The sequence below is a fragment of the Equus asinus genome, chromosome 9 (genome assembly GCF_041296235.1).
Source record: "Equus asinus isolate D_3611 breed Donkey chromosome 9, EquAss-T2T_v2, whole genome shotgun sequence".
NCBI lineage: Eukaryota > Metazoa > Chordata > Mammalia > Perissodactyla > Equidae > Equus > Equus asinus.
In genome coordinates, this window is record NC_091798.1 from 33,577,558 (window position 1) to 33,598,637 (window position 21,080).

Genomic DNA, 21,080 nt, shown 5'->3' on the forward strand with positions numbered 1-21,080 from the left:
TCCTCCTAGCAGTGGTGCATGCATTGCTCTGCCAGCTGTATGAGTTAGTCTTTGGCTCTTGCCTTGGAGCATGTATGAGTGCAGGGTGGAAAAGCAGATGCTATTTTTCTGCCTTCCGTAAGTGCAGATCTGGGCCCAAGGCCCCTTCTTACTTTCTGTCCCTGTCCTCTTCCCAGACGTGGAAGGAGCCAGGCTCCCTGTTCCCATTCAGCCAGGCAGAGAAACACAGGACACACCCAGCACTCTAAGCCAGATGGAGGAGCTCCACACTAGAATGGTCCAGGAACCTATTTGGGACATTTGGAGTTTGAGAACACATTTCTCATGGCTTAATTAATCCATCTCTTTTTTTCGATGGAAGGGCTGGATGATGAGATGTGAAGGATAAAATGAGATTGCATTTTTTAAGAGAGGAGTTCCTCTGACTAGCAGAGCAAAGGAGCCCTCTTGTTTTCTGACGCAGGGAAAGGAAGAGAACCCTGGATGGAGTGTCAGCACATTATGGTTCAGGCCTGCCTTTGCCTCTAGTTTATTTGTGACTTTAGCCAAACCCTTATTATTCCTCTCAGATTCTGCATCAGTCAAATGAGGACATGGAACTAGATGATCCCCAAGGTCCCTGCCAGTGCACATGACCCTCTGGGCCTTTATTGTGTCTTCGCTTTTCTCCTGAGATCATGGTCAGCCATCCTCACTTTGTTCTGAATGCACAGAGAGGAATTTTAAGCCATCCCTGTGAGGGAAGAGAGAGCAAGGAGAAAATGGATGAGGGTAGTAGTTGTTGGTTTAAACTCAGTGGGACCAGCCAACATCTGTGTTGGATATAAGGATCTGTGGTTGCTTTTTAACCTTAAAACCCTCTCCTTTTTCTCCTTCAGAGAGTGGACTTGGTTAATAGACTATGCAGGAGAGAAATGGAATAATGATGATTGATACATCCTTTTCTTAGCAGAGCTTTAGTATTAATTCAAATGAGTATTATTAAAATGATACCATGATTCATCTGCTGGCACATATAGTCTCTCTTTTGGATAAGACTACCATTGGTAAGAGCACAAAGGCGACAGTTGCCCCAAATCTAGACTGCTCCAACAAACGAGCGAATCTACAGAAAACAGCTCCGGGTCTGTAAATGCTCACCAAGCTTTCTCTAGTTGCTCTTGCCAATATTTTAAATGTGATGGCGGCCATCCAATGGAAATAACCCACCCCAAAGGCCAAATAATGCCATGGACACTCCATGAGGTAGGGATGGTTTTCATTCTGTTCCCACTGAATCTCCAGCACTTAGCCTTTGGCTGGCACATATTAAGCCTTCTGTAAATTGTTGAATTGAATGGATACATTTAACACTTGCTTTGCAGGAATAGTTTCAAGCGAGATGATCAGAATGTACATACATTTGTGCTTGTACATCATCCTCCATTTCATTGACAACTTTCTAGTATATTAACTTTTAAGAGATAAGGCCTGGTTCTAAGAAACCGCACAGGATCACTGGGCCAAGGGAAACATGACAGCACTTTAGTAGAACAAGTGGAGTTCACTGTAATCTGGGACCACACTTGGGCACATGTGCCAGAGAGTCCATGCATAATTTGTCTTTCTTTTCAGGCCTCCATTCCTCTCCTTCCAAATTCCGCATCTGACCTCCTCCTCAGCCTAGTTGAGGGGCCTACCTGGGTACTACTTGCCTGCTAACAGACCCATCATTTCTCTTACTGCAGATGATTTAAAAGAATTAATGCAGACCTTTATGTCTTCTTTCAGATAGAGAAAATTGTCACCATGACTATTTGAACGAGCATCTAACATAGATCTTAATCGAGGCCTCTTTCTGCCTTTGCACAGAAACCACACATCATTAGAGTCATTAGCAGCAGTTAGATAGGCCAATGTGCATTTGTTCAGCAAACTCCGCCTTTTAGAAAGCTTGGTTCAAGAGCAGCCCATAGTTCTTTTTTGTTTCTTTCTTAGGGTTGGCCATTTAAATGGAATGTTTTCATGCTTGTGTGTGTGTTCTCTCAAAGATTTTCAGTTCCTCACCCTACTGCATCTGTCAACTTCTCTGGGCTTATATTTGGAACTCTTCCTGTTATTAACTTTTATTCTAAAATTCATTCTTTGGTTTGAGGGGTGGGGACAGTTAAAGCATATTTTACCAAGCTCATCTCTGGGTGGGAACAGTACAGTTTATGATCTCAATAGGTCTGTGTGTAATAATAATCACTAGATCCTTTTAAGGGGAGCATCTATAAGGGAAGGCAAAATGGGAGAATTAAAGTATGTTCATGGAACCTAAAATCTTAGGTCAGAAAGCATTTGAAGTACTATGTGTCATATATAATATAAGCAGGTATAATAACAGCATTTTGCTATTTTTTGATTGAATAAATAAGTGTTTGTTGACCATCAACTCTGGGCCTAGCAATGGGATGCTTGTCACAGGAACATTTAATTTAGACCATATAGAGAAAATTAATTTAATAATATGAAGAATTAATATTTATTGTATCCTGTATTAAGTGCTTTTTATTCATTATCTCATGTAATCCTCAAAACAACAAAGTTAGGTAGATGGATTGCCAACTAGGTCTTCCCATTTATTGATAACGAAACTTAGATCAAGAAATTTGCCTAGGATTGCACAAGCCTTAAGCGGGGGATCCAAAATTCAAACGGACTCAGAGCCCACATTCTTAACCCCTCTATCTGGGGTTAAATTCTTAAATTCTACCTTCTTTTATCTTCTCCCACCTCTGAGGTCAGGAGACATTGGTTCAAATTGGAGTTCACTTACTTCAAGTACAGGATTAAGTTCTTCTCTGCACCTATTTCCTGTGAGGCACGAGTAGTTCGGGTTATGGGAGGAATGACAGCCAGTTGGTGCATGGGTTTGGACTCATGAGCACTGCCTACTTCGGGCAGCTCTGCAGCCTTCCCATTAGGAGCACTCTTGCTTCCGAGCGTGCCTGGAGCAGCTCCACACTGTTCTGCTTACACAGCCAACTTGCCAGGGAGGTGCCCACCACTGTCAGCACCAGACGCTATTATGCATTGAATTAGCAAAAATACCAAAGAAGGATTCTTTTTTTTTTTTTTTTAAAGTATCCTTTTTGGTGAAGAAGATTGGCTCTGAGCTAACATCTGTTGCCAATCTTCCTCTTTTGTTTTTTCTCCCCAAAGCCCCAGTACGTAGTTGTATATCCTAGTTGTAGGTCATTCTAGTTCTTGTACGTGGGATGCTGCCACAGCATGGCCTGACAAGCAGTGTGTAGGTCTGTGCCAGGATCCAAACTGGCGAACCCTGGGCCACTGAAGTGGAGCACGCAAACTTAACCACTTGGCCACAGGGCTGGCTCCAAGAGGTTCTGCTTAATGTGGATTTGAATGCCACCTTCTCTTTCCACATCCAATGTTGCACTCCTCAGCTTCTTAAATAAACCCTAAGCAAGATTCTGCTGAGGTTTTAACTTAATGTGGCTCTGTAAAATTCATGATCAGAATATCCTTAGAGATTTTTTTAGTAAATTCCCCCCCTACAGATGAGGAAACTGAGACCCAAGTGGAGCTGAATGAATTATGGCTTTTTGTATGGTCTCATTTACTGTAGGGCACTGAAATTTAAAAATTGAGTAGGAAATTTGTTTTCCAGTTACAAAAAAGAAGCATGATGGTTGTAGAAAAATTTACCAAGAAACAAACAAAATGAGCACAATATTTTTAAGCTACAATGAAATTATTCAGAGATAGCCATTGTAAACTTTTGAGTACACCCATCTAGAATTATTTTTTACTGCTATATGTGCCATTTATTGAAATGGTACCACATATTGTTTATCCTGTTTTATGTCCTGCCTTTCATCCACAATATATTATGACATCTTTCCACAATTTAAATGCCCTTTTATAACAATTTCAAATACCTACATATTATCTTCATGCATGGGGATCTGAATCCTATTTTGTTTGAATTTGTTTTGTTGTTTTTAAGACCTTGGTATTAACAACAAAAATGAAATGATGGATTCGTTTTCAGTTGCAGGTTTTTAGCTGAAGTTAAAAGCTACCGCAGGATGTGAGGTTGAGTAACTTGCCCAAAGTTGCTCAGCTTATGAGTATCAGACGTAGATTTGAATCCCAGTATCTTTAATCTTAGTTTTATATTCTTGTCATCATTTGCTTCAACAGTTGTGCCATTTTCCAGGAAAATCTGCTTTCCCTTTATTTTCTTCCTCTCTTGAATGAGCACATTTGTTTTCTAACTCAGCCACCCTGCTTGCCTCCCTGTCTTGTGGAGGCTGTTGACATTTGTAGAGGTACACAGTGTCTTGGGACCTGAAGCTACACAGCTGGAGAGGAAACATGCCCAGTTCTTTTTCCCCCCTCTTCTTAATGGCTTAACCTATAAGCTTGGAAGCTGGTTTTAATTTTACATTTTCTGTGTGTACGTGTGTTTGTTTTTAAAACTTTTTTCTCCTTAATTCTTTCAAGGAGACCTTTATTTGAAATCCTCCTTTCCCTCAAAGCCGATCTGTGCCCCAAATCTTGATGAGATTTCTTTGTTTGGGGATATTGATAAATTCAGAGTGGGGTTTCTGGTTTTGCCATCTAAATTGGTTTAAATGATAGCCTTGCAAAGAGGAAGGGCTTTAAACAACTTAGAAAGTTTTAAAGCAATTGAATATAATCCTCTGCTTCTAGAGACTTCATCCTAGGTTCATTCTGCAAAGAAGGTATGTTTTTGTTTTGTTTTGCTTTTATTTCACTTGCTTCATTGAGTATTCTATCTCAGACGCTTTTTGCTGTGAGAAATTGTGGGGAAAACTTAGCTTTGCTTGGTTAAGGGCAAGAAGAGAAATAAGGGACCCGTTATTCCAACTCCCTCATTTTAATGATTAAGAAAGTGTGGGCCAGAGAGGGAAAATAATTAGCCGAAGGTCAGATAGCAAAATAGCCTTAAATAATGGGGCACAGGACTCATTTCTCCTGCTCTGGTTCAGTTCTTTTCTCATAATTTTTTTTCCAGGGAGTATGAGGGAGTGTTGTGGGCTGAATTTTGTCCCCTCAAAATTCACGTGTTGAAGTCCTAACCTCTGGTATCTCAGAGTGTGACTCTATTTGGAGATAGGGTCTTTAAAGACGTAGTTAAGTTAGATGAGGTCGTTAAGGTGGGCCCTGATCCAATATGACTGGTGTCCTTACAAGAAGGGATTAGGACACAGACACACAGAGAGCAAGACCCTGTGTAGACACAGGAAGGAGAGGAGGGCCATCCATGTGCCAAGGAGAGAGGCCTCCGAAGAAACCAACCCTGCCGTGCCTTGATCTTCGTCTTCTAGCTTCCAGAATTGTGGGGAAATAAATTTCTGTTATTTAAGACACCCAGTCTCTAGTACTTTTTATAGCAGCCCTGGCAAACTAATACAAGGGGAAGTTAAGAACAAAGACGTTTAAAAATTCAGAACTTCAAACTTGGGAAGTTCTCAATGAACAGAAAAGGGAAACCAAGATCGTTAATATTTATAAGAAATGATGCCATGCCAGAGTCCATACTAACTGATTTTCAATCATAATTTTATATACGGCATCTCGTCCCATCCTTGTAACATGCCTAGGTAATAGTTACTGTGGGAGAAAAAAAATGTACTCCAAAGTCTCAATAACGTGGAACCCACTTAACTGAACAGGAACTATTTGGCCCTTGATTTTAGAATAAAAATGGAGATCATGAAAACGTAAAAAGATAATCAAGGCTTTTGAGTTTCACTACAAAGTCTTCCCAGTGGCTTACACCTTTGCGTGTCGAAATGGACGGCTACACGCGATGAAGAATTAATGTTCACAGTGATGGACCCCAGGCCCTGAAGAAATCTGACCCGTCAAAGGAGAATCAATTACCCACACTGGGTCGCATTTGCTAAAGCAGGAAACCAGACCCGTACGTCTGTAACATGAGCAGATTTTGGAACTGCCTATCCCAGAGTTATACAGTGACATATTTTAGAAGTATTTTTAACAATAAGATCCGATAAATATGCAATCAACCAAAAAAAGCCAAAAAATCAAATTAACTTGAGCTGGTGGTACACCCCGTTGCTATGATGTGGGAAATAGGAGCTGTGTTAAATATGGAATGTAGATGGTTCTCTTGCAGCTGCATCTTCCCTGTCTCAAGGTGGTGTGGTCTTATGCTTAAAGATAGAGGTTAAACTTATGTGGACTTTATTCATAAGAAGACACGATCAAGTTAAGAGGTGGGTGGGCTTTGTTTCCAGCAGATACTGGAAGTCCCAGCTTTATACTAGCTGTGCAACTTTGTGGGCTCTACCTTGAGAATAGAATCTTAATCCAACTGCTTCTCACCGTTTTTCATCACTGCCACCACTGTCTGAGCTTAAGCCTCTGTCATCTTATTGCAAGAACCCCCCAACCAGTCTCTGTACTTCCACTTTGCCTACCCTTTACGGCATTCTTCATGCGTAACCAGGGTGATCCTTTAAAAATGTAAATCAGATCAAGTCACTCCCCTGCTCAAACATCTGTTGCACTTGGAATAAAACCCAGATCATGGCTCTCAAGGTTCCACCTGGCCTGGCCCTGACTATCTTTCTCAACTCCAATCCTGCCACTGCCCGTCAGTGGCTTGGCATCAGCATCCTCCCCTGTCTCTCTCCCGCGGACCTGACAAGTCCAACTCCAGCTCAGAGCTTCTGTACTTGCAGCTCCCTCGGCGTGGGGAGCAGTCTTTTCTAGACTCAGTTCTTTACTTGACTTTACTTGACTCAGATCATTCCGGCCTCTATTCTGCGGACAGCTTCTTAGACATACCTTCTCTGAAAACCTAATCAGAAGCGGTCCCAGACTCTTCCAAGCCCCCACCCTCCTCTCCCTGTCTTTCTAAATTTCACTTATCACTGTTGAAATTACAGCCCTTATTTAGTAGCTTAATTGTTCTTCGCCTTTTCAACCACTGCGGTCCAATGGCGGGGAATTTATTTTGTTCAATGTTGTATCCCTAGTACCGTGAACAGGAGGCATTTACAAACATTAGATGAAGGAGTGAATGGATAAGTAAGTAAATAAGTGAAAAGGCACACTGTTCCCTTACTTTCAACTAATGTGCTTTCCCTGGGTTAAGTGGTTTGGGAAGAATGGGTGTCAAGGAAACAGTATTATCAGAACTGCTGCAGGATGATAGAGATCATGCTGTGTCATTCCCGCTCTATCACCAAGGCTTAGCGCAGTCTCACTTTGAGTGGATGGAATGATGAAAGAAAGGTGAAAAGACTTGGGATAACAGGGACAAAAGTGGTAACACAGAGGTGAAAACCTGTGGGGTCTGAGATGACTTGGAGAGACTTGCAAAGGTTGTAACTTGTTTGCTGTTTTTTTAGACACAATTTAATACATGTCATAATGCACATCTTGCTTGATATGCATGAAACATCTGCACCTGTGAACTTCCGTGGTCATAACCCTTGTTGAAGCGTTTCTGAGCAGGGGCACGTCATAAAAGAACAGGCTATTTCATCATAAAAGAACAGACTATTTTGGAAATATTCCTAAAGGTTATTCTCCTGGTGTTAGAATCGTAGAATGTTAGGTAGTGATCACTGGGAAGAGAAGAGTGCAATGTGCAATGTTGTGGTTTTGCAGATAGGAATGAAGTCTACAGGCCATCGGGCACAGCGAATATATCCTGGTAATGTCCTCATGGATTTGCAAATAGAAGGCAGTCTTGAACACATTCCAGGAGGTACCTGTTGTGTAAAGCCTTAGATATTTGTTGAAGGTGAAGAAACCTTTCGTTATGGGATTTACTGCCCACTAGTCTCATTTCTGAGTTCTGATAATTTTCAAGTGGTGCCTCAATTCTATTTATTTCGAGTGTTCATTTCATTCAAACTCTGCCTGACCTCTCGAAGTCTTTGTTCTCAAGAGCATCTGCAGTTTTCTCTGTCAATGTAACTTGGAGAAGTTTGGGACCCAAGAGTCAAAAATAACCACTGCTTTAATAACCACCGATCTATCAAATGAAAGCGGAGCTGTGGGTGGGTTTCTAGGTTGAGAGAAGGCTGTGACCAAGAGAATCGGTCATCACCATTGTCTGCTTCTTGTGTCAAGAAAGAGCCAGAAAAAAGAGTGAACTCCTCTATCCCTCTGCTCCCTGTATTCCTTCTTAGGAAGTGGTCTGGGTTCCTGTAGGAAGGTACTTAAGGCATATATATAAACTACAAAGAAATGAAAAGTCAAGCTACTTTTGGGGTCAGAGGAGAGAGCGGGTGGGCATCCAAGTGAAAGGCATTGACCTGAGAAGCTTTAGGTCCTAGCTTTTAAAGAAATCTGCATTTATTGAGCACCTACTATGCGCCACAATTTGGGTTTAATCCTCACCTCAGTCCTTTGGGACAGATATCATTTTCCTTATTTTACAGCAGGGACTGTAAAACCCTTCTCTTTTTCATCATTCCATCAGCCTGCTCTGGCACTGACTCACCACTTGGGTTCTTTACCCACAAAGTGAGTGATGAGGCCCCTCTTTGCCCTCCTGTACAGACCCAATCTCTGATGTCTGGACTCCATGACAGAGCAAAGTGGGCAACATCTCTGGTCTTTGAAGCAGTTCCCTTCCTCCCACGCTGTCTCTCCAAGGGCCCCTTCCATGGCAGCGTGGTGTGAGCTGGAACATCGCAGCTGTACGTTCTCTTAAACGCATCCACCGCAGGACGGTTTTAGGAAGTTGCATAAGCCAGTGGTTGTGTGCTTATAACCACAATCCCCAGGCAGCCCCCGCCAAGTTTAAAAGTACAAGTTAAGGCTTGGAGAAGAATCCCTGTGGCCTCCACAAATAGATGGGGAGCAATTGCCTGTCATTTGAAGGTGCCGCTCACACATTCCAAGGCCGGAGCCCACATTCCTCCTCTGGGAATTGCATTTTGGCTGGCTTTCAGATTTAGTGAAAGAGTTACTTGTTTCTGAGAAGAAATAGGGTGGGAATTCACTAGGCTTCCCTGTCTTTCCAAAGGCCCAGTCAGAGCCAGCTGCCATTCAGAAACGAGCAAGGAGAACTAAAAGAGGGGAATGGGTCCCATTCATTGGACAGCAGCTCAGAGAGGCACAGTGCCTTGCTCAGGGTCACAGACCTATGAGCAGAATCCAGGGCTCCTGCCTCCCATTCCAGGGGTCTTTCTTCTATCCCTTGCTGCCTTTCAGTTATTGTAGCCATTTTAGCATGGCGTTAACTCGAGTCTGTGCTTTAACACCTGACCATTCTCCTAAGTCGCAGGCCCCCATTTCTATAGAAATTTCATACAGATGGCTGTATGGTCGACCAGCACCTCAAAATTATTATCCATAGTCTCTCTCCTCAACTTTGTTACTCTCCTTTCTGTTCTCCATTTTTCTTAATGGTCCTTCCTGGCCATCCTGCCTTGAAACTCCAGTCGACTTTGACACACGGCTTTCCAATCTCCTCCTCTTGCTTAGTTGATTCCAGCTTTCCTCTGCAGTGCACCATGCCATTTCTAATCCATATTCCTGCTGTCACACTGGACCGTGGCAATCACCTATTCTTTTTCCTTTTTATAATTTTCTTTATTAAATCCTTTTTCAAAGTTGTAAAATGGCATATGCATTGCGCAACTAGTGAGATAATGTAAATAAATAAATAGAGGAGAAAGAGAAGAGAAAAAAGTTCAGTTCTTCAGACCTCCACCCTCTGCATCCCTTCCTCCTGTCATACCCAGTGTTAATAATTTGGTGTACATCCTTCCTGACCTTTCTCTTGCTCACACAAAAGCATATAAACATATTTACCTATAATATTTTTTGATTGCTTTTCCAAGAATAGAATCGTATTTTGCACATTGGTCTGCAACTTACTTATTTTAGATATTTCTTCAGCTCAAGATACAGATTTAACCTGTTGAAAAAGTAGCTACATAATAATCTATAGTGTGGCTGTATTACAATTTATTAAATCGTGCCCCATTGTTGGATGTGCAGGGACTGGGCTGGATATTTTCTGTTTGCCTCTCCAGATACCCTCTCCACCTTTTCCTGCCTTGCTCCATGCCCTGGACCTGTCTGGTCTGCCTCTATAAGTCCTTTGCCCTTGGGCTTCTGGTTGGATTCAGTTCATATGGTACCACAAGGAGCCTGGAGTGAGGGTGAACAATGAAGTCAGGGTATTTTTTCCCTGATTCCTTCCTGCTGGGTCACTGTAGACTGGCTGCCTGCCTCTACTGAAGGTCACGGCTCCTGTCAGCTGCCCTCTTCAGCTCCGGTAACCACTCCCTGCCTTTGCCTCCATCAGACCTGGGGACGGTGATGGCTCCCTGCTGTTGGTAGGCCCTGGATACTGCACATCCATTTAATTTCCCTAAACTCGGCCGGCACGTGGTTGAATCGCCCCTTTGTTAAACTCTCTCTAGTAATCCAGTTTGAGTACTCCGTCTGTTTCTTGGCATCTGAGGGACAAATGTAGTTTCTTTTCCTTTTCTCTTTTTTCCTCCCTGCCGCTTGCTGTTACTTTAAACTAGTTTCTTCCTTGCTCTCCAGCATGGCCATTCTGTCAGCTTAATTTTTTTTTCTTTTCCCTGAGATTGTATTTCACTTATTTTCTCAAAGTCCTTTCAGAGCTGTCCAGGACCCCACAGAGTAAAGGTCAAACTCTCTAGCCAGCTATCGTTCACATCCCCCCATACCAGGATGCCAAGCGTCAGGGACCCCCGTGCAGCTCCACAATTTCCCAGTGAAATGCATTTTTGTATTGGGACAATTGGTTCTCTCAGTGACTGGTTATATGATGTTGGACCATAAGCCAACCTCCCTCAGCTTCCGTGTCTTCATCAACTCAACAGATATAATAGTAGCATATAATTCATAGCATTTTGTTGAGAATTAATTGAAAGAAAAATACATAAGCTTCTAAGAGTTACTGGCACATAAGAAGTTCTCAGTAAGTGCTACTTATGAATTATTGTCCCTCATTCTGACCAGAGTTGCCTTTGGCCATACCTGTATGTCCGGATCAAGCATTTCCCAAGACCTGCTTTGACAAGGCCTTTGGGAACTGTTCTTTGATTTCTACCAGACAGGATTTCTCTCCCTTTCTCGCGCTCTCTCTTAATTAATTAATAGGCTTTGCTTTTTAAAGCAGTTTTAGTTTTACAGAAAAATTGAGCAAAAAATATGGAGAGCTCCCATATACTCTGTCTCATTTACCCTGCCCCATAGCTTCTCCTATTATTAACATATGGTGTTGGTGTGGGACATTTGTTTCAACTAAAGAACCAGTATTGATATGTTATTAACAAAAACCTGTAGTGTACATTAAGCTTAACTTTTGGACAGGTCTATGGGTTTTGACAAATGCACAGTGTCATGTGTCCGCCATTAATGTAGCTTCTGGAATAGTTTTACTGCCCTGAAGAATCCTCAGTGTTCTGTCTGTTCACCTATTCAGTCCGCCTCCCTCACTCCTCACCTCCCCAAACCACTGGCAACCACTCATCCTTTTACTGTCTCTATAGATTTACCCTTTCTTTCTTTACTTCACATTATTATTTATGTTCATGGCTTATTTTTCCTACTGTTTCATCTTTGCCTCTCCGTACACCTAACATACAACTCACAGCTGGTAGTCACACAGGGTATGTTTCAGGCATGAATTATTGAACTCGTTTATCCCTTGAATCAACGCTGGGGTTGAAATTTCAGGCACTCCTTCCTTATGAAGTCGGCATTTGGCTTTTGCACAGGCTGTTGGGCTAATGGACGCGGGACCCTGTCAGAACAAAGCTGGATCCCAGTTTTCTAGCCTGTGTATATACAGAGAGCTTTCGCCCATAGCACGTGGATTTGAGGCCTAAAAGAACAATGGAAAGCAAGCAAACAAAACACCCAAATAAGTAATAAACAAAACACAAAACTATCCTATACATCCAGACCAAAGATGGCCAAAAGTTAGTTGTCTGAAGCAGTGACTTCTCTTTAGTCTGTGTTCTACTTTACACTCTTGGCCCTGAGCAACAGGTTGCTCAGGCATTTTATATATAACAGTATTGGCTACCTTACATGTGTACTGCAATTTGGATTTGCCTTTAATTGTGCATCTCTATAATAAGAACACAGTAGTAACTTGTAATGCCTACCTCTTATGGAGCCTTTCTAAGTGTCTGACCCCGCATATGACACTTAATTCTCATGACAGTCCTGTGATGTCAGCATTATTATCTGTACTTTACAGATACATAAATGGGCCTTTTTAGAGAGCTGCACCTTCACTCAGCTGAGGAAGCTGAGGCCCAAAGATGGATCAAGTCACTTGCCTATAGTCGCACAATAAGAGAGTAGCAGAGATGCAAATGCAGCTGTGTTTTCCGTTCTCCACTGGTCGCTCCCTAAATTCTGAATGGCTCTGCAAACGTCTATTAGGGCTGGTTTCCATCCCAGGCAGCAACTTTTCCATTTTTCCCTCCCAAAAGCCCAGCTAGGGATGTACCACATTTCTTCTTTCATCCAGATCTGGCACATCCTATTTTCCGATAAGGCATGTTTGTTCCCACACTAGACCCTGCCTCCTTTCTACATCCCTCCTTGCCTTCTCACCCAGTGATCCTTCAACATCCCCAGCAATCTCCTCCCTTGGCTGTGCTGCCCAGTACCTGTGAGGTCCCTGCCTCTCTGCTTTGGGCTCTGCTCTTGCTTCTGACAGACCCATGTCCATCCATGTTGGCCCATGTTGGCGCATGTTGGTCCATGTTTCAAGAGCAGATATAGTATTCCTGGTATTACATTAGGTCATTTAGGTGATTCTGGAAGAGGGCATTAAATAACATTGAATCACGTAGGGAGAAATTTTGTCCCCCTTCTAATTCTTTTTCAAATCTTCTGAGTAGATCAAGGAAAATGTTTCAGTGTAGTGTTAGTCTGTTTTGAACACTTACATGACATTTGGTAATCTTCCTCTTTAACCAAGGGAGCAGTCTGAGCTCATCCTTTAGAACCCTTTGGAAGGCAGCAGAATATAGCCAAAATGTAGCGATGTTTTTCTCATATTCATTCCTAGGTTTACTGTCTATTTTTGGTAAGTGATACTGGCTTAGAATTTATGGAAGTAAGACAATGTTTACTTTTAAAATACATTTATTTAAGGATAATAGTAAGTAATAACAGTACAGCTTGTACCAGGATACGTCCAATATTGTGAAAGTAGTGCATGGGTGACTGAGGTTTGGGCTTCTCAGAGCCACTTGACCTTTCTGCTTGAGAATGGAATGGCTTCGTGCAACACTGGGTTGTTCCTCTGCTCTCCACGCTCTTGGTCCTGGGCTGGTTATCCACTTGTGCTTATCTGTGTCTGGAAGCCTGTTGAAGATCGAGAGACCATTATCAGGGGGCTAGGATTAAGATGCCATCCACAGTTCATTCCCCTGCTCCATTCTGACCCAGGGCAGGCCACATAACTTGTCTGGCCCTTTGATAATTACATCTTTAAAATGGTTAACATGAAGTTCTGGAGAGGAAAGAATGCACAAAGCTGGCTTTGATATCTGGTTCAGAAGACCGAGCAGCCACCCTACCCTGGTTAACACAGCCCTTGGCTGCTGCCTCTGCCTTGCTGCTCTTCCTACCTTGTGTACTGTCCCTCCAGGGCCAAACCAAACTTAATAAAGAAAGTGAAAACAGTGCTTCCCATTTGTTATGAATTCTGCTGAGTGGGCTGTGTTTTGAAGGGAGTGCCCAGGTTAACCTCCATCCAGCACACTTGGTCCTAAGTATGTTTGGATGATGAGAGAAAGGAGGAATGTTTTTGAGACTCATCTGTAGCAGTTCAGAGGTGTGGAGTAGCCCACCCTGTAAAACTATGCCCAATTTCAATAAAGACTCAGAGCCAAGAAACTGCCTTGCTCTTCAAGTTGTCTGTTTTTTCCTGGACCTTTCTCTTTCTCTCTGTCTCAATGGGATATTTGTCATTGAGGGTCCTAGAAACAGATCCATGCATTGGGCAGGGAGAGTGGGTTTGGGGGCAGGTTTAAGACCTCACCACCCACTCTCCATTCCTGCTGGAAGAGAGCAAATAGATTGTTATCTCCTCAAGGAGGCTTATTTCCAGAGGCAGAATGACCTGGAGGGGCCATGGGAACTTGCCCCGTGGGGGTGGGTTTAAAAGGAGAAGTCTTGGCTGACCTTGGCTGCTGGTGGCAGGATCTGAGAACAGTTGCTGAGGGTTGGCTGGGGACTGGCGTCTCTGGAATTCCCTTTATGGCAAAGTCTGTTATATTTTGATTACCAGAGTGTTAGTTCAGTTCTTCTTGAGTTATTTGTGAGAGGAGAGTTTTACAGTGACCAGTTATAATTGTAAGAAGTAATAATAATGGTGGTCACTCACATGTATTAAGCATTTAGAGGGTGCCGAGCAGAGTTCAGCCCTTTACATATAGTGTCTCCCAGAATCCTAACCAGCACCCTAAGAGAAAGCTTTCATTGTCCCCATTTCACAGGTGAAGTAGCTGAAGCCCAGAGACGGGAAGTCACTTGTCCAAACACAGCTAGTTTAATGCTAGAATTCAAACTCACGTCTGCGTGGCTCACTCAAGGGTGGATGTTTAAGAGCAGAGCCAGGATGAGAACTCTGGTCTCCTTAGAGCCTAGTCTGTTCCTTTCTCTGAATACCATGTTGAGTCAACTGGGCTATCTTAGAAAGCCTTTTCTCCCTCTTTTTTAAATGATGCTGCTTTGGGGAAGAAAAACAAGATTTTATCCATGTTGTCTGTCCATCCTGATGTATTCTTAAGAGTGGGAGTGTTTTTAGGAAGTCAAATCTAATTACCCAGATGGGAATTTATTTTAAATAACCACCTGCGCCTTCATCTGGACTTTTACAAGGATCTTGAGTCCCCACTGAGGGTCTGTGCTTTGTGATTTGAACATAGGTAACAAAATATTTGATTTTGGAAGATTCATTCTCCATTTTACATCCTCCTTTTCTCTTCCTAGGATTATAGTTTTTATTCTGAGCTGCTGGAATGTCTGCAGAGTATAGAACAGATGTGTCTTAAGTCCTGTTCTCAGGCTGACTTTGTTGACTGGGAAGAAATCCACGGACAGCTCTGGGTTCTCTGGGAGGCACATTCTCATTAGCTCAGAGAGACGGAGGAGGTAATTTAAGTTCTTTAAATTGAAGACTAGATGAGGAAAACGAAAATGGAAACCAACATCTCCAACAGGCTTGAGTTTAAGATTCTGTTCCTTCATTCTCTAGTCTAGTTTGAATCACATTTATTCTTTTTTTTCTCTCCAATCTTTTTTTTTTTCCTCCTTCTTCTTCTTCCCCCAGTACACAGTTGTATATTTTAGTTGTGAGCACCTCTGGTTGTGCTATGTGGGACGCCGCCTCAGTGTGGCTTGATGAGCAGTGCCGTGTCTGTGCCCAGGATCCGAACTGGCGAAAGCTTGGGCAGCCGAAGCAGAGCGCGCGTATTTAACCACTCGACCACGGGGCCGGCCCTGGCATTCATTCTTAACAGCATCCCTTGTTACAGAGTTTATTTCCTCCTTCCTCCCTCCCTTTCCTCACTCCTTTCCTTTCTTCTTTTCTTTGCTTCTCTCTCTGTTTCCCTTCTCTCCCTTTTTTCTCATAAATACCTAATTTTTTATAGCTGATTTTTCTAATTATTATCATACCCTAGTGAAAGGAAAAAGGTTGGACTTTATCAGACTTCAAGGGCCTGTGTTATCCTGGATTGTAAGTTAAGTCCCTTTATAAGCTGCATGAACACATTCTGGCTGTAAGCGGCAGCTTTAGTGCACTGATTTTATAAATAGTAGCTCAAAAGTTACTGGATTCCTAAGTTACCTACCGCAGAGAACCGGTCAGCAGTTTCAGCACCGGGACAGTCAAATTCAGTATCAAACAGAAAAGAGAGCCCTGTCAGAAAGAGCCACTTGTCATAAGGTTTAAGGACCATTGATACAGTGGCCTCAGATGGAAATCAATCCAATGCTAAGAGGTAGGAGACCTGGATTTGCTTCCAACTGGAACTAGTCAACGCTGTCACTTGGAGAAAGTCACTTCCCTCTCTGTGTATATCTCCCCATGTAGGAAATGGGAACAATAGTCCCTCTCCAATATATTTCTTAACTTAAGGCTTTTAAAAAAGCTTAAAGTACGGTAAATAATATGAGTGGAATCAATATAACTAATATTTAGAGGTGTTTACTGCAAGCTAGATTTTTATATATATTTATGTGTACATACATACATACACACATACTTTCCCCCCCTTGTTTATTCCTGGCAGCCATCCTGTGAGGTGAGCTAGGTATTATTATCCACTCTGAGTAAATAAAAAAATTGAGGTTCTGAGAGGTTAAGTCCTAACTCAAGGTCACACACCTAGTTAAGTGATCTGCCTGATTCTCCGAGTAGTGGGAGAACCCAGCTGAACCCAGCATTGCCTGCTGGTATGCCTGGTACCCTCTGGGCTGCAAGACTTTGCCACACCCAGCCCTGGGCGGCTGTGCAGGGTCTAAGGCAGCCAAAGTCCTCAGCTGGTTGCTTCAGGCTTGGAATACCTTCATTTGGGGTTCCAGAACCCTCCAGATTACCCCAGTGTGCGCTAGAAATACATCATTCTTTATATATATCATTACATGAGAAACATTGGTAGGCTCCAAACTAGACCATTCTACCTTCTTGGGCCTTAGCTCATGGATGCTTGACAGCCTCAGCTGCCAGGAACAGAAAATGGAGCGTCCCACAAAGCCCCCTTCACCAGTCCTTTCTAACGTCATTGAGGATGACCTTTATTTATTTATTTATTATTGCAGTAACATTGGTTTATAACGTTATATAAATTTCAAGGGTACGTTGTAATATATTTTGAATTCTGTGTAGATTACATCATGTTCACCACCCAAAGACTAATTACAATCCATCAGCACACACATGTTCCTAATTACCCATTTCGCCCTCCTCCTTCCCCCGTTCCCCTTTGGTAACCACTAATCCAATCTCTGTTGCTATGTGTTTGTCGTTTTTATCTTCTACTTATGAGTGAGATCATATGGTATTTGACTTTCTCCCTCTCACTTATTTCTCTTAGCATAATACCCTCAAGATCCATCCATATTGTCACAAATGGTTGGATTTCATAATTTCTTATGGCTGAGTAGTATTCCATTGTGTATATATACCACATCTTCTTTATCTATTCATCCCTTGATGGGTGCCTAGGTTGCTTCCAAGTCTTGGCTATTGTGAAGAATGCTGCGATGAACGTGGGGGTGCATGTGTCTTTATGTATTTGTGTTTTCAAGTTCTTTGGATAAATACTCAACAGTGGAATACCTGGATCATATGGTAGATCTATTCTAAATTTTCTGAGGATACTCCATACTGTTTTCCATAGTGGCTGCGCCAGTTTGCACTCCCACCAGCAGTGTATGAGGGTTCCCTTCTCTCCACAGTGAGGATGACTTTTAATCATAGCTGTCAGATTTGTTTGCCTTGTTGGGTTTTGACCCTAGCGTGTCTTACTCTATAAGGCTGGTCCTTATTCACAGACAAGGATGTTTTGTAACCTGGAACCAGTGAGGTTTGGTTTTATAGGGCCTGGGAGGGGTCAGAAGTTACATCATTTTCAATGCCAAGCCCAAGACTTACCTTTCAGACTCTTCTGTGTCTGATGGCAGTTTGCCTAGCCTGCCCTTTGTAGTGGGTCCCACATGCATGGGAAGAGTTCAAATTAATAAAGCAATTTTATTAACCACTTTAATAAAAGTTAGGAGGATAAGCTGAGGACCCCCAAGGGCAGCATTTGTTTGAGCTCTCTGAGTTAAGGTTTGGATATCTATGACAAATAATAATATTAATACTATAGACCATAGAGCAGAGGTCTTATTACTCCCATTTCTGAAGGCTACGCCAGGCCTATAATTCATCTTTGCACTCTGGACTCTTGATTATTGAACCAGAGAAGATTTGTTTAATCAGCATTTGAAGAGTTTCCAGTGATGCCATCTCAATGATGTTAATTCCACTTGGATCACCTCTTACTATCCCCCTGATGTACATGGGGCCTGAGATAGCTTTTGCCCCTTTGCTGACATTTGATGCTTGTTGAAAGAAGTGATGATCATTCCAGTGGCTCAGGTTTGGGTGTCCCTAGGCAGGAGGATGGTCATATTTCATAGCTGGACTCAGTTCAGGCAGCCACTGGCTCCTTTCCAAACACTAGCATACTTCAGCTCTTTGCTGGAAAGATAAAGAACATCAGAAAAGCACTGAGCTATGAGAGGGAACTCTTATAGTTACCAAGATTATTGTATTATGAAGCTCCTGCTGGAGATGCTTCTGTTGCCTTCCCAGACACATAGAAGTGTGCCTGGGGCAGTGGTTCCAGATGCTGGTCTGTGACTTGGTGCTGGGCTGGCTGATGGCTGTATAAGAGCCACTGATGGAGCTTATAAAATACAGATTTAGTGGCCTAGGGCAGGGCCAGGGAATCTGTATTTTTCTAATGTGCACCCTAGTTTGGGAAGCACAGTCCTAGGACTGCCTCCTATAATTTTGCAATTACTGTTAAAACAGTAGATTACAATAACCTTCAATTAAAAACATTTTTTTCCTTAAAAGTCCCATTTTCTGGCCACTTCACATAATTTTCTGACTCAGATGGCCTTTCCATCATACTAATATAATACACCCTCCTGTGTCCCACCCTTCACCCATTCATTTGACCAATATTTAACAGCTGTCTAGAATGGGCTCCAGGAACTAACGTAAAAAGATCAAAAGACACATGGTTCCAAGACTAAAGGAGTCTTTGTTCTAGTCAGGAGACAATTGTACAATAAACCAGCTATTATAGATCATTATAATTGTTTGAACTAAATTGCAATGGGGGCAGGTGAAATTTTCTGGAAAGTCAGGTAACGTCTTCATGGAGAAACCCTTTGACTGGAGGCCTGACAAAGGAGAAGAAGGTTGTCGGATGCCAGGTGCACATAAGAGGAGGCAGAGAGAACATCTTTGCAGCGGCTTAGTGGCCAGAGAGCCTGATAGGTGAGAAGAACTACATATTTCTTAGTTTTGCCACTGTATAAAATATGAGCTAATATATGATAGAAATGGCGGTGAGGGGGACGTACAGACAGAGGCCAGACCGCAAGGGGCTTGTAGATCACGTGTGGTGGGAGTTTGTATTTGACTTCATTAGCGCATCTTGCTTGCCACATAGATAGGTTTTTTCTAAATGCCACATTGATGTGTATCTTTTTAAAATCCTCTCCCCTGACAATATGGCATGATGAAATTTCTTATTCTCACGCAATACCTTGGAAGCAGGAGAAACTAAGTGGTAATTTGCTAGATCCCACGTGGAACCGTAGGCTCAATTCTCATTTTCGGGTGCTGTTCACACTCTCTTCTTTCTTTTCTTTTCTTTTCTTGTTTTTAAAGATTGGCCCTGAGCTAACATCTGTTTCCAATCTTTTTTTTTTCTTCTTCTCCCCAAAGTCCCCCAGTATGTAGTTGTATGTTCTAGTTGTGGGTCCTTCTAGTTCTGCTGTGTGGGACACTACCTCAGCATGGTTTGATGAGTGGTACTAGGCCTGAGCCCAGGATCCGAACCAGCGAACCCCTGGGCCACCGAAGCGGAGCATGTGAACTTAACCATTCGACCACGGGGCCGGCCCCTACATGCTCTCTTATTTCTGAAGCCAGAAGTCAGCCTGTTTGTGGGGCTTCCTTCCCCATAAAACCTGTATCCTCTTGAAAGCCAGTGCTACACCCCAACCTCATCTCATGCCACTTCTCTCCTTGATCCCTAAGCTCCCTCCACACTGATCTTTTTCCAATTTTCAAAGAAGCAAAACTTATTTCTACCTCAGTGCTTCTGTACACGCTATTCCTTCTGCCCGCAGGCATCCATCCCCAGCCCCATCTAAATTAGATCTTCCCTGAAAAGACCTTTTCCAGCCTCTATTTAAACAAGCCCTACTACCCTCTATTTTGTGACACATAATACAATTTCATATTGTTTTATTTGTTTTGTTGACTTTCTTTCTTTATTGTCAGACTTCCCCTATAAGTTCCATAAATGCAATGACCCCATGTGACTCATTCACAACTGTACCCTCCCTACCTGTTTAGTAGTAAATATTAAATAATTATTTGCTGAATGGGAGGGTAGATGAATGATGGATGGATGGATGGATAGCTGGATGGGTGGATAGATGGATGGGTAGATGGATGGATAGATGGAGTTGAAGTCTGTAAGTTGAATTCTAAACAAACTCCAGCCCACCATTCTTTTTTCATGCTGTGGTTCTACTCATCCAGGCTCCTGAGAATTCTGATCTCCCTCATGACCCCAACAAAGCTGCACCCGTCCCGCATGCTGCAGCCTAAGCTTCATTCATTTAATGAAATCTGTGATCTCTAAAGCTGACACTGATTTGTTCCTCTTCTGACTTATGTATAAAATATATGTTTATATTTTATCAATAACCTTGGAGTATATGTGTGTTGTTTCCAGTTGGATTATTTATCCAAACGTCATCTAAGTTAAAATTTTTAAAAAGAGTTTTCTCATAAGAAGAGCAATATTTTATAACAAAAACAATAAAGAAATACATTTCAGAAAATGTGAGAAATATTGAGTATAATGAAGCAAATATGAATCCTGCATAGTTTCTCCGTAGATATTTTGTCTTTTTTTCATTAAGTGGTTTTCTTATACATTCCACAACTTTGTATACATGTAAAAGTATCCTGAATTTTAAACAAAACATGACCCCCATCTCATTATAAAGACTTTTTTTTTTGGTGAGGAAGATTGGCACTGAGCTAACATCTGTTGCCAATCTTCTTCTTTTTGCTTGAGGAAGATTGTCACTGAGCTAACATCCATGCCACTCTTCCTCCATTTTGTATGTGGGACACTGCCACAGCATGGCTTCATGTGTAGGTGTGTAGGTGAGCAATGTGTAGGTCTGCACCTGGAATGCTAACCCTGAATCCTGGGCCACTGAAGCAGGGTGTGTGAACTTAACCACTGTGCCACCAG

The 21,080-nt window shown here is 42.4% G+C and overlaps 1 protein-coding gene across 2 annotated transcripts in view; it reads left to right on the forward strand.

Moving 5' to 3' along the window:
- Positions 1–21,080, forward strand: part of DPYSL3 (dihydropyrimidinase like 3) — a 110,455-nt gene that overhangs the window by 55,438 nt on the left and 33,937 nt on the right. The window lies entirely within an intron of this gene.